At 45.2% G+C, this 14,949-nt stretch overlaps 1 long non-coding RNA gene across 1 annotated transcript; it reads right to left on the bottom strand.

The window, feature by feature from the left end:
* Window positions 1-8,940: 8,940 nt before the first annotated feature.
* On the bottom strand, window positions 8,941-14,943 carry LOC309377871. Its single transcript, XR_014171749.1, has 2 exons — window positions 12,642-14,943; window positions 8,941-10,334 (listed from the first exon to the last, which is right to left on the bottom strand). It is a non-coding gene; the product is annotated as an uncharacterized lncRNA (long non-coding RNA).
* Window positions 14,944-14,949: the final 6 nt, after the last annotated feature.

Here is a 14,949-nt window from a genome sequence, read left to right on the forward strand (position 1 = left end):
AACTCCCAGGGGCAGGCATTTATAAACGCCATTTCCAACTTCTCAAAAGATTCCATCAACAGTGTCACCGAAAACATTTACGCATCACTTGGGAAGACAGGCGAACTGATGCCAGAGTACTGGAAGAAGCAAACATCACCAATGTTGAAGCAATGATTCTTCAACATCAACTTGGTTGGACTGGTCATGTTCTTCAGATGCCTGATTATTGCCTTTCAAAGCAAATACTCTATTCCGAACATAAGAATGGAAAGTATAATGCTGGTGGTCAACAAAAGTGGTTTAAAGACTGTCTCAAGGCAAATCTTTACAAATGTAGTATAAAAACCAGCAATTGGGAAACACTGGCCTGTGAGTGCTCCAATTGGAGAACAGCCTTTACCAAAGGTGTCATGGACTTTTAAGATGCTCACACTCAGGACAAAAAGGAGAAATACGCTAAGAGGAAGGCATGCTTGGCAAACTCTTACTGTGATCAACTCCTGCCCGGAAACCTATGTCCCCGCTGTGGAAGGATGTGTGGATCCAGAATTGGCCTCCACAGTCAATTACGGACTCATTGTTAAAACCATGTTTATGGAAGACAATCTTACTTGGCTATGAGAGATCGCCAAAGGAGGAGGAGGAGGAGGAGTGGTTGGAGGTTCCAGCTGGGGAACTACCCAACATCGTGGGTGCCCGGCATGTGTCCGTGACATCATACACATCCATGAAATCACACGTCACAGCAGCAGGGCTCAACGGAGTGCCCCGCCTCAGTGAGCGACACATTGGGTCTCCTGGCTGGGCACGGACAGTGAAACATTTGTGGATGCCTCAGGCCCCCGTGGCCCCTGGCCTCCCAGAGATGGTGCTTATGCCCAGGAGAAGGAGGCTCAGAGGCAGGGGATTGGTGGTGGGATGATGATGAGTGGTCAAAGGGAAGATCAGAAGCAGACCAAGAGGAGGAGGTGTCAGAAGCTGAAGAGGGTTTTGTGAGGAGGAAGAGGCTGTGACAGAGAGCAGTTGAGACTCAGAGGCAGAAGCAGAGGCTGGAGATGAGGGGAGGTCAAGAGGCAGAGATAAAACAGGCTGCTGAAGGACCCAGGGAGTCTCCCCCTCCTGCTGCAACCAGCTCCCCTTCCCCCTGGTCTCCCAGGACCAGAAGAGGTATGAAGAAGGCAGAGCAAGGGACAAGCTCAGTGAAGAAGTCTCAGGTTGCTTGGGACTGGGGGAGGAGGAGACTTAGGGAGATGTGGGAAGGCAGGGACCTTCAGTCATCACAACTGCCTCATCGAGTCAAGTTCTACCTGGAAGAGTTGCTGTGCTCTCTAGGGCTGACCTTCTGAGCTGTCTTGTTTCTTTGAATCAAGAGTTCACTGAAGCCATGTGAGTTATTGTTGACCTGGCACCTGCTCCTGACCCCTAGTAAGGAAAGATTCCCATTTCAGAGTGGACAACCCCTATGGAGAACTCAATTTCTGATACTACAGAAGGCAGATGAGCGTCTGCATCAAGGTGCTAATTCAGAATAATGGTTGAACTTTTGTGGACAAGGCACATTCCCACCTGGAGCCACTTGTTTTTATGCTATGAGTATTGGATCAGAGCCACTGTGTCTTGTATTTGTGAGGATACCTTTCAGTAGCAGGTAGCCCCTACTCAACATCCTTCCAGCAGCTTAAGATTATGTAGAGCATGTAGGGCTGTGTTATTCTGCAACATTCTGCACGTGGGATTTCTTTCTATGCCCATTACCCCTAGAGTGCAAATTCAGTTCAGCACATGCCATTTGAAGCAATCATTCAGGTTCAACTTTTTACTGGGACAATAGCAAGCACTCGCTACGGCTCAAAAATGAATGCAGTTGCATAATTGAATCTGGTACAACTTGCTTGTAAAAATGTCTCTCTGTGTTATGTTCTGAACCTGCTGGCACACAATAAAACTTATTTTAGAGATGGAAGGAAAACACATTGTGTTCCTGACAACTCCTTTTTCCAACTCGCCTGCGCAGAATCTGCAGTTTAATAATTCTGATTCCCCCCCCCCCTGCAATTTCCTGGAAATAACATGCAAGGAGTACAATGTTCACTGTGTTCAGTGTGGCTTACTCCCAGGTAGAAGTGGACAAACCAGCCAGTTTCACTTTCACTCTGTTCCTCATTTTTCCAATTTGAATTAAGTTCTTAAATTAACATGAGTCCTCATGAAAATTCATCAGTGAATTTCTCAGATCTTTGTATGCAATTTTGCCGAATGAACCCCTTTTTTGCAATTACTAGTAGGTAGATTTGCCTTTAAATGCAACATGAATTTAATTTCCGTGCCCCCTCACCATAACTACTCCCAGGATAGTAAGCCTATCTTTGCAGCCAGATGTTTCACATCTGGGCTACCTAACCCTGTCATTTTCAGCCTGATTTTGACATGGACACTGGTCAGCAGTCACATAGCTGAACATACACACTCACAGACCCTCTGGCATTAGGGAGACCCTGATAGCTCAGCCATCTTTGCTTCATCTCTCCCAGCGCAATGGCCTTGCGAGGGAATCGCCTTCCAAGATAATGAAAAACCTACTTAAACAGATTAAGGGATTCAGACAGTGCAATGCCTCCATAAATTATCATCTCAGGGCTACAAACCTCCATTCTATAAAACACTAGGCTATAAATACACCCAGAGAGCATGGGTGCTTAAGGCAGGCGGAGTGGGAGATATTCAGTATTATCCAGGCTAAGGCAATGGGTTTAAACTCATATTGATTGTTATTGGTGCATTTTAGCCATTGCAAACCACTGTGGGATGTTATTGTTTTGAAAGGCGCTTTTCAATGAATGAATGAATGAATATTTAAAGAAAGCACAGTCTGGCAATTTATTAGCTCTTTTTTGGAGCACACACATGGCGCTCTCAGGTTATTTAAGGATGCTGATGATCTCCACTGTCTACCTCCAAGACGTGAGCATTGCCAGCCTTAATTTCCTCCCCATCTTCTTCCAGGGAAGTCAATGGACAACAAAAACACAGCTAATGATAATAATAATTTTATTATTTATATGTCACCCATCTGACTGGGTAGTCCCAGTCACTCTGAGCGGCTCCCAACAAAATATCAAAACATCAACACAATAAAATATCAGCTTCATTTAAAAGGGAGGGAGGGGTTTGTGTGTGGGTTTGTACATTTTTATACAAACTGCTCACTGAAGAACCTGAACATTTTTGGCACATATGTTTCTAAATTTCAGTGTGGCTTTCACTGTCGGGAAAATGAGAGCAGGGCATTCACTTTGTTCCAGAGTCTCCTTTTCCAATAAAATAGAACTTAATCCTTTTGTGTGTGTGTGTGTTTAGTAACATGCCAGGTATGGCCTGGACTGTCTTTTGAGTTTAGAGCAATATTTTTCTTCTAATCAAAATATTTGGTTCCCTTGCAGCCCTTGTTTGTGCTGCATGAGGCCTCAGACGCAGTTAACAAGTTTTGGGTTTCTATAAATACAGTCTTGCATGCTGTTAGGTCAGCAGTCAAGTTGGCACAGCCCTTGGTCCAGTGTGAAGTCCAAGTCTGCTTACCCCATCTCAAAAATGGGAATCGTAAAGATGAAATGGGCTAAGATCAGGAGACTTTCCCTACAAGGAAAACCCAAGCCATTCTGGGCTCTTCTTGGATTGTAAAAAGTAGGCTCTGTGGGATATTTGATTCAGCAAACTAATTCTTAGCCTGATTGCCTTCGACCTGGAGCAAGGAACCTTGGGTCCTGCAGATGTTGGAGAACTACAATTCCCATCAGCCCTAGCAAGCACAGCCAATGACCATGGATGGTGGAGCCTTCAGAGGGCCACAGGTTTGCCACACCTGTACTGTATATTACGCTGATCATTTATTAAATGTACAAGGGGGATGGGTAGTACCTCTGGTGGGGGACATTTCAAGCTCTTTCTGAAGTAGTTTGTCCATCTTTGGTCCCCACTGGTGACTCCTAGAAGCTGTCAGCATGCGGAAGCAGCCACACCTGGGAAATGGTTTCGACTGGCCAGCTAAACCTGATGAGGATAGAGTAGATGATGGGTCTCAAATCCTTGGTTAGTTAGGAACTTCCCCTGAGTGTGAAGACAGGATCTGGCAGATTGAGAGGATGAGGTCAATGGTCAAGAAGGTGGTTTCTGCACATGCTATAAAGGCGCCTTTATAAAGAGACCTGCTCTGCTCCAGAGGAAGAACTGAGGGGAGAGAGACTGTCTACAGGCAATGGCTTTGAGAACAGCAGAATCATCTCGGATGAGAGTTCAGGGATAGTTTTGTTTCAGTGTGTGTGTATGTATATATATATATATATATATATGAAGATAAAGGGACCCCTGACCATTAGGTCCAGTCGTGACCGACTCTGGGGTTGTGGTGCTCATTTCGCTTTATTGGCTGAGGGAGCCGGTGTACAGCTTCCAGATCATGTGGCCAGCATGACTAAGCCGCTTCTTGCAAACCAGAGCATGGCAAGGAAACGCCATTTACCTTCCCGCTGGCGATTATCTACTTGCACTTTGACGTGCTTTTGAACTGCTAGGTGGGCAGGAGCTGGAACCGAGCAACAGAAGCTCAGTCCGTCACGGGGATTCGAACCACCGACCTTCTGATCGGCAATTCCAAGGCTCTGTGGTTTAACCCCCAGCGCCAACCACGTCCCATATATATATGTGTATGTTTGTGTGTTGTGTTGCGTGTCCTTGTTTCTTAATTTAATCCTTTTACATCGTTTGTGGTATTTTATGTATTGTGATTTGCTGCTATTTTTATTTTTTATCGCTTTATTTTTATCGCTTATAGATGAGTAATCCTTTCTTGTAATTAATAAGTGTAAACTGTTTATGACTTGCTGATGTCTCTCACATGGTTTATAAATGGAACTGAGCAGCAAGCAACTGGATAGAATAACTCCATTAATTTCCCCCAAAACAGCCCTCTTGACCTATGGGCATATGGGTAACATTTCCCCTCCCCCCCCCAAAAAAAAGTTCACAAGCATCACTTCTTCGCATCCAGATTGTCTTGGGCATCTGACAAAAGAATTATTGTGTAGCCTGGTAAGTATCCTGGCAACCAAATGGCACCTGTTGTTTCCTGCAGCTCTTTTGCAAAAGCAAAAAAGGGCACCTTTTGTCTTTCTGAGCCGGATTCATTTAATGCTAAGGTCAGCTGCGAATGCAGGGGCCTCCAAGTGGAAATGGTTATTGCAGGTAAATGCTAGGAGAATTGCCAAGCTCATTCCATGCCAGCTGGAACTGGGGAGGGGTGACAGGGAGAAATCTATTTGTCTGGCTACAACTAACATCCTCATTGCTTATTAAAGCTGAATAAACACTGAGCTTTATATGTCAGGTGTACTTTGAGATGGGCAATGCGTGACAGCTAATAATATGATGATTACTTTCAAAATGTTAAAAAAGAAGTAATTTATTCTGCTTAAAGCAGTGCTTCTTTCTGGGGGGATGCAGAAGTACGCTTACCCCTAAACATTTTGTGAATCTAATAGGAGAAGAAACTTTTTTTTATTACCGTATTTTTCGCTCTATAGGATGCACCTAACCATAGGACGCACCTTGTTTTAGAGGGGGAGAACAAGAAAAAAAATTCTCCCCCTCTCTGTGCTGCGCCCCTTCAGCGAAGCGGCAGGACAGAGCCCTTTCCATTTCTCCTCCTGCTCTCCTCTCCCACATTGCCTTCGCGTTCAGTGAAGGCAACCTGAAGCCTCCAGAGCGTAGCGGGACCTCCTGCTGCGCTCCAGAGGCTTCAGGCGACCCCCCCTCACTCTCTAGGCTTCAGTGAAGGTAACCCAAAGCCTCCAGAGTGCGGCGGGAGCGCTTCCACTGCACTTCTGAAGCTTCGCGTTGCTATCGCTGAAGCCAAGGAGCCTGCATTCGCTCCATAAGACGCACACACATTTCCCCTTAATTTTTGGAGGGGAAATTGTGTGTCTTATAGAGCGAAAAATACGGTATTTTTTTAAAAAGGTTTCTTCTCTAGCATGGTGAATCGTCAGTTCAGTTGCTACCCCAATGGCAGTTTCCTTTCCTTTCCCGGTGTTTCCCAAGTCTCAGATGGAAGCGGGTGTTTAATGTGTGAAGCAGTGTAGACTATGGATGTGTGGAATTGGGAAGATGCTAGTGCACACAAACCCATGCCAGTGTGGAAGTTACTGTGAGCTTTCAGCCGTGTAATGTGAGCTAATGTATGTTCTTTGTACGGTACTTTTGTCCATCTACTGTATTTATTTCCCCCGATTTAAACTATAAAATGGTGATTTCCTTGAGTCAAAAGGAGAGTACCCCTAAACATATTTTTTTAAAGAAAAAAAGCACTGGCTTAAACTATACTGTAGTGTGAAATGTCTAGCCTGTACCTGCTGTAATTCCATAGTATGTGCGTCCCCCAATCGAGGGTTACCTGGATTGTGAGGGAAGGGGTTCAAAGATCTCCTTCATGAGAGCAAGGAAAGGAGATGCCTGGAGGATTCTCTCTCATCTAAAAAGATCCATAGGTGGGGCCACTTTCTACGACCATGTTATGCCACCCCCAAACAAAGTAAGGGTTCTCCCCTTCCATTCAGAAATTAGAATTGGTTGGTCTGGGTCTCTTTGAGCAGCACATCCACATCCCCCTTCCTCAAAAGTGTCAATGCTTGATCAGCTTCCTCAGGGACGAAGGATCTGATTCATTTCCAGGGCAAGCAGTCTACTACTTAAAAGGTAAAGGGACCCCAGACCATTAGGTCCAGTCGTGACTGACTCTGAAGTTGCGGCGCTCATCTCGCTTTATTGGCCAAGGGAGCCAGCGTACAGCTTCTGGGTCATGTGGCCAGCATGACTAAGCCACTTCTGGCAAACCAGAGCAGTGCACGGAAACACTGTTTACCTTCCCGCCAGAGTGGTACCTATTTATCTACTTGTACTTTGACTTGCTTTCGAACTGCTAGCTTGGCAGGAGCAGGGACCCGTTGCGGGGATTCGAACAGCCGACCTTCTGATCGGCAAGTCCTAGGCTCTGTGGTTTAACCCACGGCGCCACCCGCGTTCCTGGTCTACTTAGCCATTCCTAATTTTTAAGAGCTCAGTGTTACCCCCAAACCACCACCAGTGGATGTTTCCCAATTCAGAAAAGCAGCAAGCAAGCCAGCAAAAGCCTCTCTCCCCTCCTGTTGTGACGCCACAGTGTCGTCTCGCCAGATTTTAAGCATCGAGCACCTGCGTGTTTCTAAAAAGAAGCTGCTACAACAAGACACCTCGAGTTGCTTGCCGTACTGTTTTAACGAATATCAAAAGCAAAGTCTTTGGCTCTGATTTATATATCCGGAACAACAGCACAGCTGTCAACTCCAGGGAAGGTTCAGAGGTCTGCCGGGCCACCATTTGGGTGGGCAAGTAGCCAGCAACACTGACCAAGGGAGGGACTAGGGTTCACTTCAAGCACCTGCTGTGATTATAACATGTTTTCTGGCAGAGGCTTCCAAGAACAACGAATATTATCCCAAGTAGTAATCATTCCTCTCTACTCAGCACCGGTCGGGCCTCAGCTGCAAGGCTCAGCCTAATCCAGGCAATGGAAATGGAGGGATTTTTGACAAGTGGAACTGTTTCGACTGGGGAGAATCTACAAGGGCGACAAAGGCGGCAAAACGCATGGGGAGGTTGAAGCTGTCCGTCTCCAAAAAGACAGAGAGGTGCGCTGGCCACTCGTGGGATGAATTTGCTTAATTCACACAAGGAATCCCAACGAAATAAGGCAACATGGGCTAACGTTTCACTCTACTTTGGGGTGCATGCAAAGCTTTCCAGGGCATTAAAGGTAAAGGTAAAGGGACCCCTGACCATTAGGTCCAGTCGTGACTGACTCTGGGGCTGCAGCGCTCATCTCGCTTTACTGGCCGAGGGATCCAGCATACAGCTTCCGGGTCATGTGGCCAGCATGACTAAGCCGCTTCTGGCGAACCAGAGCAGCACACGGAAACGCTGTTTGCCTTCCCGCTGAAGCGGTAACTATTTATCTACTTGCACTTGATGTGCTTTCGAACTGCTAGGTTGGAAGAAGCAGGGACCGAGCAATGGGCGCTCACCCCGTCGTGGGGATTTGAACCGCCGACCTTCTGATCGGCAAGTCCTAGGCTCTGTGGTTTAACCCACAGCGCCACCCGCGTCCCTTCCAGGGCATTAAGATCGCCCCAATTCTAACCAGCGGTGTCTTGTACCTATCAGGTTGTAGCCAAAGTCAAGGAGATCAACAATTGGTGAAGCCAGAGCCAACTAATTCTAGTCTTGTCCCCATCCTCCTTTCTTCTGAGTCTCTACGAGTAATGCCAAGATGGAGGAGACTGCCACCCCCTGTACTGGCTGGAACTAATGGCCAGCCTTCACTGGTTCTCGCAGGAGGCTGTGGATGAGAAGCCTCAGAGTGCTTGCAGCAGCTGTATGGCAGTGGCTATAGCCCCTTTCAGTGCTGCTACTGCTTGCTAGCTCACTCATTCACCTTTCTTCCAGCAATGCCTGGCGGTTTATTGGATTCTGATGTGGCTTTCTTGTTCTCCACCACCGCTGAGAGTATAAACCTAGCAGCCAGGCACTGCCAGAAAACATTCCCCCAACCATGGTCATTGACCGTATTAAAGATATTTGATTTTGATTCCCCCAACCATGAATGCTAGGAACTTCTGTCAAGTGTGAAATGAAGCAACAGAGTCTTGCAGAGAGCACATTGAATCTTTGGGTTCGGCGAGTGGCATTTGGTGATTTCAACAAGTCTACTCAGATTATGACTTAGTTGGAGATCGTCTGATCTTTTTGATTCCTGGTTTGCCCATACAGAAGACAACTTTGCACAACAGGTTACAGACAGGGCAAAAACCAATCCACGTGTCATGTTAGAAGGCATGCAAGCAACCAAAAAAAGTTGGGACGACACAGATAAATGCATAAAGTTACTTTATTTTCAGTATACATTTAATTTTGAAAAATATAAATGCTAAAATATCTCATCTTCTTCATTTCTTGATTCCATAAAAGTCACAATAGAAAGCCTCATAAAACTGTAAAATCCTATAATTTTTATAATAAGGAATCTCATGGTTTTACTTTTCATATTCCGGGGGGGAGGGGGGAATCATTCAACAATTTGAAATGTTTTCTTCTCTCTCTCTTGAAAAATTCCTGTTTGTTCCACTGTGTTGATCTACTTCATTTCAAAATAAAGTGGCTGTGTTTTCGTTTTAATACATCATTCTTCCAAAGCAAGTACAGACTTTTCAATAAGAGTTTTACAACGAACAAATAATAATAACAACAACAAATAACAACAAAAAAGTATCTGAAAGTGCATCTTGATTCCGAGAAATAATGTGAATGCATGTATTGTATTGGGGAGGAACTACAGAAATGAGACAGAAAAGGACAGACAGACAGACATGAGTGGTTAGTACGTTCACATTCTAGGTCTGGGACAAAGTTATCTCTGGCTCTTTAAAAGTTTCACTCAACATTAGCCCTGAGCAAAAAAAAAAAATCTCTTTGCAGAGTTTGGCTGTGAAGTTGGTCTAAGCAGCACGCCTTCCTAAGGCTGTAGTCCTCAGTGAGGCCAATCATGCCTCTCTGACTGGCCCGATCAAAGACACCTTTCCTCTTTCCCTTTTGCCTTCTCGGCTCTTGCTGCTCCTGGTGGCTCTTACAGATCTAGAAAAAGACTAGAACCACACATTCATAGCCTGAGCGCCCCGTTTTAAACTACAAGCCACTGTCACTGGGCCAGGAGTCTTAATGCTCACAGAGTGGCACTCCTCCATCCCTGCTACCTCCGTGGTGAAAGCCGCGTACCTTTGCGCAACAGCAATGAGTGATCAAAAAAGTTCGGTTTCAGAGTAGGAGTGAACATTTGGACTGTGACAGGATGTACTCCATCTTTTGAGGGTCACAGGGCCTCCACCCTGGCTCCCATGTTTGCTTAGATGCTTCATGCACTGCACGCATGAACTTGGTGCCTGGGATGGGAACCTTATCAGCCACTGGATGCGGTGTGTACCCCCAGAGCAGCAGTTAAAGAAAGAGTTGGGCTGGCTCCTTCTACAATTTAATTTAATTTAATTTAGTACAACTGTCCAGTCCAAAAGGCTCCACGATTAGCCCTTCTGTGGAGTTTGAAGTGAAGTGCGGGGATAAATAAAAGATTTGTAACCGCAACGTTATAACCAAGACGTAGAAATGTGACCTCGAAGTCTGAAAGAATGACACTAAATCTCTAGGGGTTCCACACTCAAGTTGGTGGCAAAAGTAATATAACTTCTGTGGACTGCGCTCCAAAGATCTACAGGCTTCAAAGCTATTCTCAACATTTACTTGACCACCAGCACAATCCTATAATAAGTGTTGTTGTGTTCAATGGGGCTTACTCCTTCTGAAGTGTCCTTAAAACAGCAGCCCAAATTGTGTACAGTACTATAGGAGAGAATAGCATGCTTCCAAGCTGCAGAGCAGTTTACTTCCGGTAAGGGTTTTGTGCATCCTGAAAGTATGCTTCACTCAGTCACTCTCTATTCCTTCTCTCAACTGGCATCAGTCCAGTGATGGGATGAGATTTATGGTGCAGTAACCTCAGAGCTCTATGGCACCACACACAAGAATGTGTTGCTACAGCCGCCTCTCTATTCTTCTGTATCCCGTTTATATGTGAAACTTTGTTCTTCCAGGTTCCCAATAGCTCCCAAGGTCTTAAACAGAAGGGAGCTGTGACTATGACAACCAGTGAGACAACTGGGTCTGGCTGGCACGTAACGATGAGCCATGGTTTAGCAAACCATGGTTTAGCGTCATGTGTGAACCCTGTCCAGCAGCTTCACTGTGACCAGCTTTCTGCCCAAAACCACACCTTGAAGCCATGGCTTGTTCCTGGTTTATAAACCTTGGCATGGCTTGGTGTTATATGTGACGCCAGCACCTTTCCTGAACCATGATTTGTTTCAGCGCTCCAACCCAGATGTTCACCAAGTAATACAGACATGAGGCAAGAGCAACTGCAGAGTAGCTTTGGAGGAACAAGCCATGGTCTGTCTGATCATCTGTGAAAGTCGAGGTTAACCCATCGTTGGTTAAGCAAACAGCAGCTTAACCAAACCATGGCTTAGTATTATGTGTGAGCCAGGCCTTACTCTCACAACACGCAGGAACCAAAACGCTCCTGCACAGAAACCAAATACTACACAAAAAGTGCTCATTTCCTGTAGCTGAAATATTTAGAGGGTAACTTTACACTACACAGTCTGGTTTTACAGCCATTCCTTCATCTAAGGGGATTTCTGTGGTGAGAGGCTATGTGGAACGGAGACTTCTCTGCACCCTCACCAAACAACAATTCCCAGCGCTCTTTTTCAGAGGGAAGCCATGCCAGTTAGACTGGCAAAAAGAACGATTTGCAGCTGTAGTGTAAATAGACCCTTAGCACTGGAAACTGCAAAATAAATAAATGAATGGTGCAGCCAGGCATGATGAAGGCCAGGAGTGCATGAAGTGCAATATCTCCAACCATTGTTCCTTCCTTCCTCCTCCTCCTCCACCGCCCCCCCCCAATTTAAGTGTTACAAGCAACTGAAAACAGAATTGTCTCCCCCTCGATTCCAATGCCATTTTCTATAGTCAGAAGTTACCACAGTAAATTCAAGTACATGTTGAGGAGTGGAAGACCCTTGTCAGGAGACAATGACCACTAGGAACATATCAATGGGAAAATGGGCATGTGTGTGTGTGTGTGTCACATAACATCTCAAAAACATCACTGTTGGTTTCAAGGTTCTCGGTTTCCTTTTGTGCTTTGCACCTTGGTGCGTATACAGAATCACTCCCAGCTAAAACCAGGGAGGTCGAATGGGTCTCTGCTCCTGCAAGCAGGATTTTACTCCTGCAGAAAAGAAACTCGCTTCCATGCTCTCTGCACCACCAGATCAGTGGAGAATCCAAGGCACACTGCGCTGTTCGATACCTGTGACAACAGGAGTCTCCAATGAAGTGGTGGTTTGGACAAGCACAGAAGTGAGGTACTTGGCTGCTGGAGCAAAACTACGCTTGTCTGAGAGCACCAGTAGATACAGACCCATACACAGCGCACTGGTCCTAACCCGGAAGGGCGGTGTGGTCAGCAATCTATGTGCTAAGGGGACGCCAGCTCTTGCATGCTCCCAAACCACCTACAAAACTCTGGGGAGCCTTAAAGTCTCGACCCAAATGCAGCGCGAGGAGCTGCTGTTTGAGAAAAAAGGGAGATGTCCTGGGAGCACACCCAAGCTGCTGCTCAGGGATTGCCTGGATCATGCCCAGTGTCCTTAGTCCTCCCTTGCAAGAGTAGCCTGGCTAAAGAGCAAACTGAGAGTCACTAGAGTGGCTACAGCCAGTTTCTAATTATCGCTTTTAACAGCCACTGCATATAATGCCCATCCTATTTTTTATACCTCTGCATCTCATCCGCTGTGCACCTGGACCTAGTTGGATTTAGAGCCAATCTATATGCACAGCAGAATCGTGTGGGGAATCTTTTCCCAGGCTACAGGTGGTGGAGATCATGTTTCAGATTTTCTCTTGAAGGAAATATTCTCTGAACACTTTTAGAATTAAAAAAAAAAAACCAGCACAGTGTTTCTCAACCTGTGTGTCTCCAGATGTTGTTGGACTACAACTCCCATCATTCCTAGCCAGCATGACCGGCGGTCAGGGATGATGGGAGTTGTAGTCCAACAACATCTGGGGCCCCACAGGTTGAGAACCGCTGCCCTAGCACATCAGCAAGAAGGGTAGCCTAAAACTATTCTCCAGAACGTGCTCTCTGTGCAGTAAGGTTTTTGTGGGGGAACTACAAACAAGTCGTTCCCTCCACATGCGGTATGAAGTAGCATAGTCCCCCCAAAAAGACACATAATGGGATTTTACTCTATATAGATTGACATGGGGTGAAAAGTAACTTAGTGTGGTTCTAAGCCTTGATATCACCCTTGCCTGGAGGACTTTAAATCTACTCTACATAACATTTGGGTAGGCAGGAATGAGGCTGGTAATTAAGGCATTAGAAGTGCCTCCCCACTCATCAGTTCCACACCACTTTTTTACACCTGTGTGCAGTGCTATTTTTCTGCGGGGTACACAGGGGTACGCACACCCCTTAACATTTTATGAATCTTTGTACTTTTGTCCATTTACTGCATTTATCTCCCCCAGTTTGAACTATAAAATGGTGATTTTTTTGAGTCAAAATGAGAGTACCCCTAAACAGTTTTTTAAAGGAAAAAAGCACTGCCTGTGTGGACACACAAACACACGTACGTGCCAACAAGTGTGTATAAATGAAATAACACTAACAATTCTGGACAGGGACTCAACACATGACTATACAGTCTGCATCTGCTCATTTGACCTTACTCATTCCCCGTCGGAAGGGAGTTTGCAAATTGTTTCCGCTGCGCACTCTTCGTTCACGCTGACGGCGTCTGCGCAGAGGTCTCCATGAGATGAATGGAGCCAGTGTGGCAGCAGAGTGGGCCGACTGTGCTGGTTGTGTTCAACAGAAGCACCCAAAAATCACATGACGTTTAGACTTGGGCCCCGATTCCTTCATTGGCTGCAACTCGGAATTGACGCTAAGCTACAACTATGGTTAAGCAAATTAGCCTCTTGCGTATTCGTATTGCTCCCTTCATCCAGCAGGAGAACAAAACATGGAGTAGCTAGCTTGGTATTATAATCTAAATCAGCACTTGTGGTCTGTGGTCCTCCCAAACCGGGAAACCAACAACAAACCTTGGCTTTTAGATTGTGTTCGGTTTGGAGAAGAAACAAACCGCAAGTCCCGATTTGAGTGTAACACAAAGCCAGCTATTCTGTGGCGAGAGGGAGGGAGGGAAAAAACAGGAGAGCTTGAGCTTCATGCACAAACTAATTTGCTTAGCCGTAGCTCATCTTCATGTCCAAACTCAACCGCTGGGTGATCAGGTTGTTAAGGAAGGAAGGAAAGAAAGAAAGAAAGGTTCCACTGAAAGGTATTAATATTATCTTATTTCAGTTCTATGCCATATACCCTTGAGATTGTGGTTTTTGTTTCTGTGTTTTTTTTGCTTTTTCTTCTTTTTGTAAAAATCACATTATATAACATACTATACAATTATTATTATTCTTATTAATCTTCTTTTCCTTTTTTAAAGAGAAAGTCCGACATCTAGAAATAAGAGGTAGAACTACTGAAAACTATTATGTTTCCTGCTGCAGGAAAAAAATTCATTTTTTTTACAGTAATTCTTTTAAAAAAAAACAGTTAAAAAATTGACAAAAAAAAAGTCGCAGGTTAGGCCCCCATAATTTAAAACAAAAACAATGAAGATGGGGAAAGAAAGAAAAGAAAATAACACTTGTCAATGCAGCCGACTGGTTAAGAATCCATTACATTGGGACAGAATAGAAGTTGCATAGGGTAGGGTCCACACACTCAAAACAGTGATGGGGGAAAGGGATGTACCGTTTTTGATTCCTTTGCTTGAGACTATTGAAGCATAGGTGATGTTAAGAACATGTTACGGTTAGCAGCATTTTACCGGAGCAGAGGACTAATGAGAAAGGGTGGTGAATTAGATCAGAGGTCAGTTTTGTTCTGATAAAGAGGGAAAAGACATGTGGGCGGGGGCCAAAACAGAAGAAAAACACTGATTCACAACTAAAAAAAACCCCCCAGTCAGTTCTGCTGACGTTTCACAAAGCTGTGATAATATATCCTTAATACTTCCATCCCTCTGCTGAAAAGCTCAAGAGGAGGGCGTACGATGTATTGTGTGTGACTGAAAAGGCAAAACCAAGAAAGAAAAATGTCTTGGTCAGAATGAAAGAAAGGAAAAATAAAACAGAGGTAAGGAGGGGGGGGGGAAACCTAAATGCTTTCGAGAGAAGAATCTGCCTTGG

Source organism: Podarcis melisellensis, assembly GCF_964234715.1.
Source record: "Podarcis melisellensis genome assembly, chromosome: 9".
NCBI lineage: Eukaryota > Metazoa > Chordata > Lepidosauria > Squamata > Lacertidae > Podarcis > Podarcis melisellensis.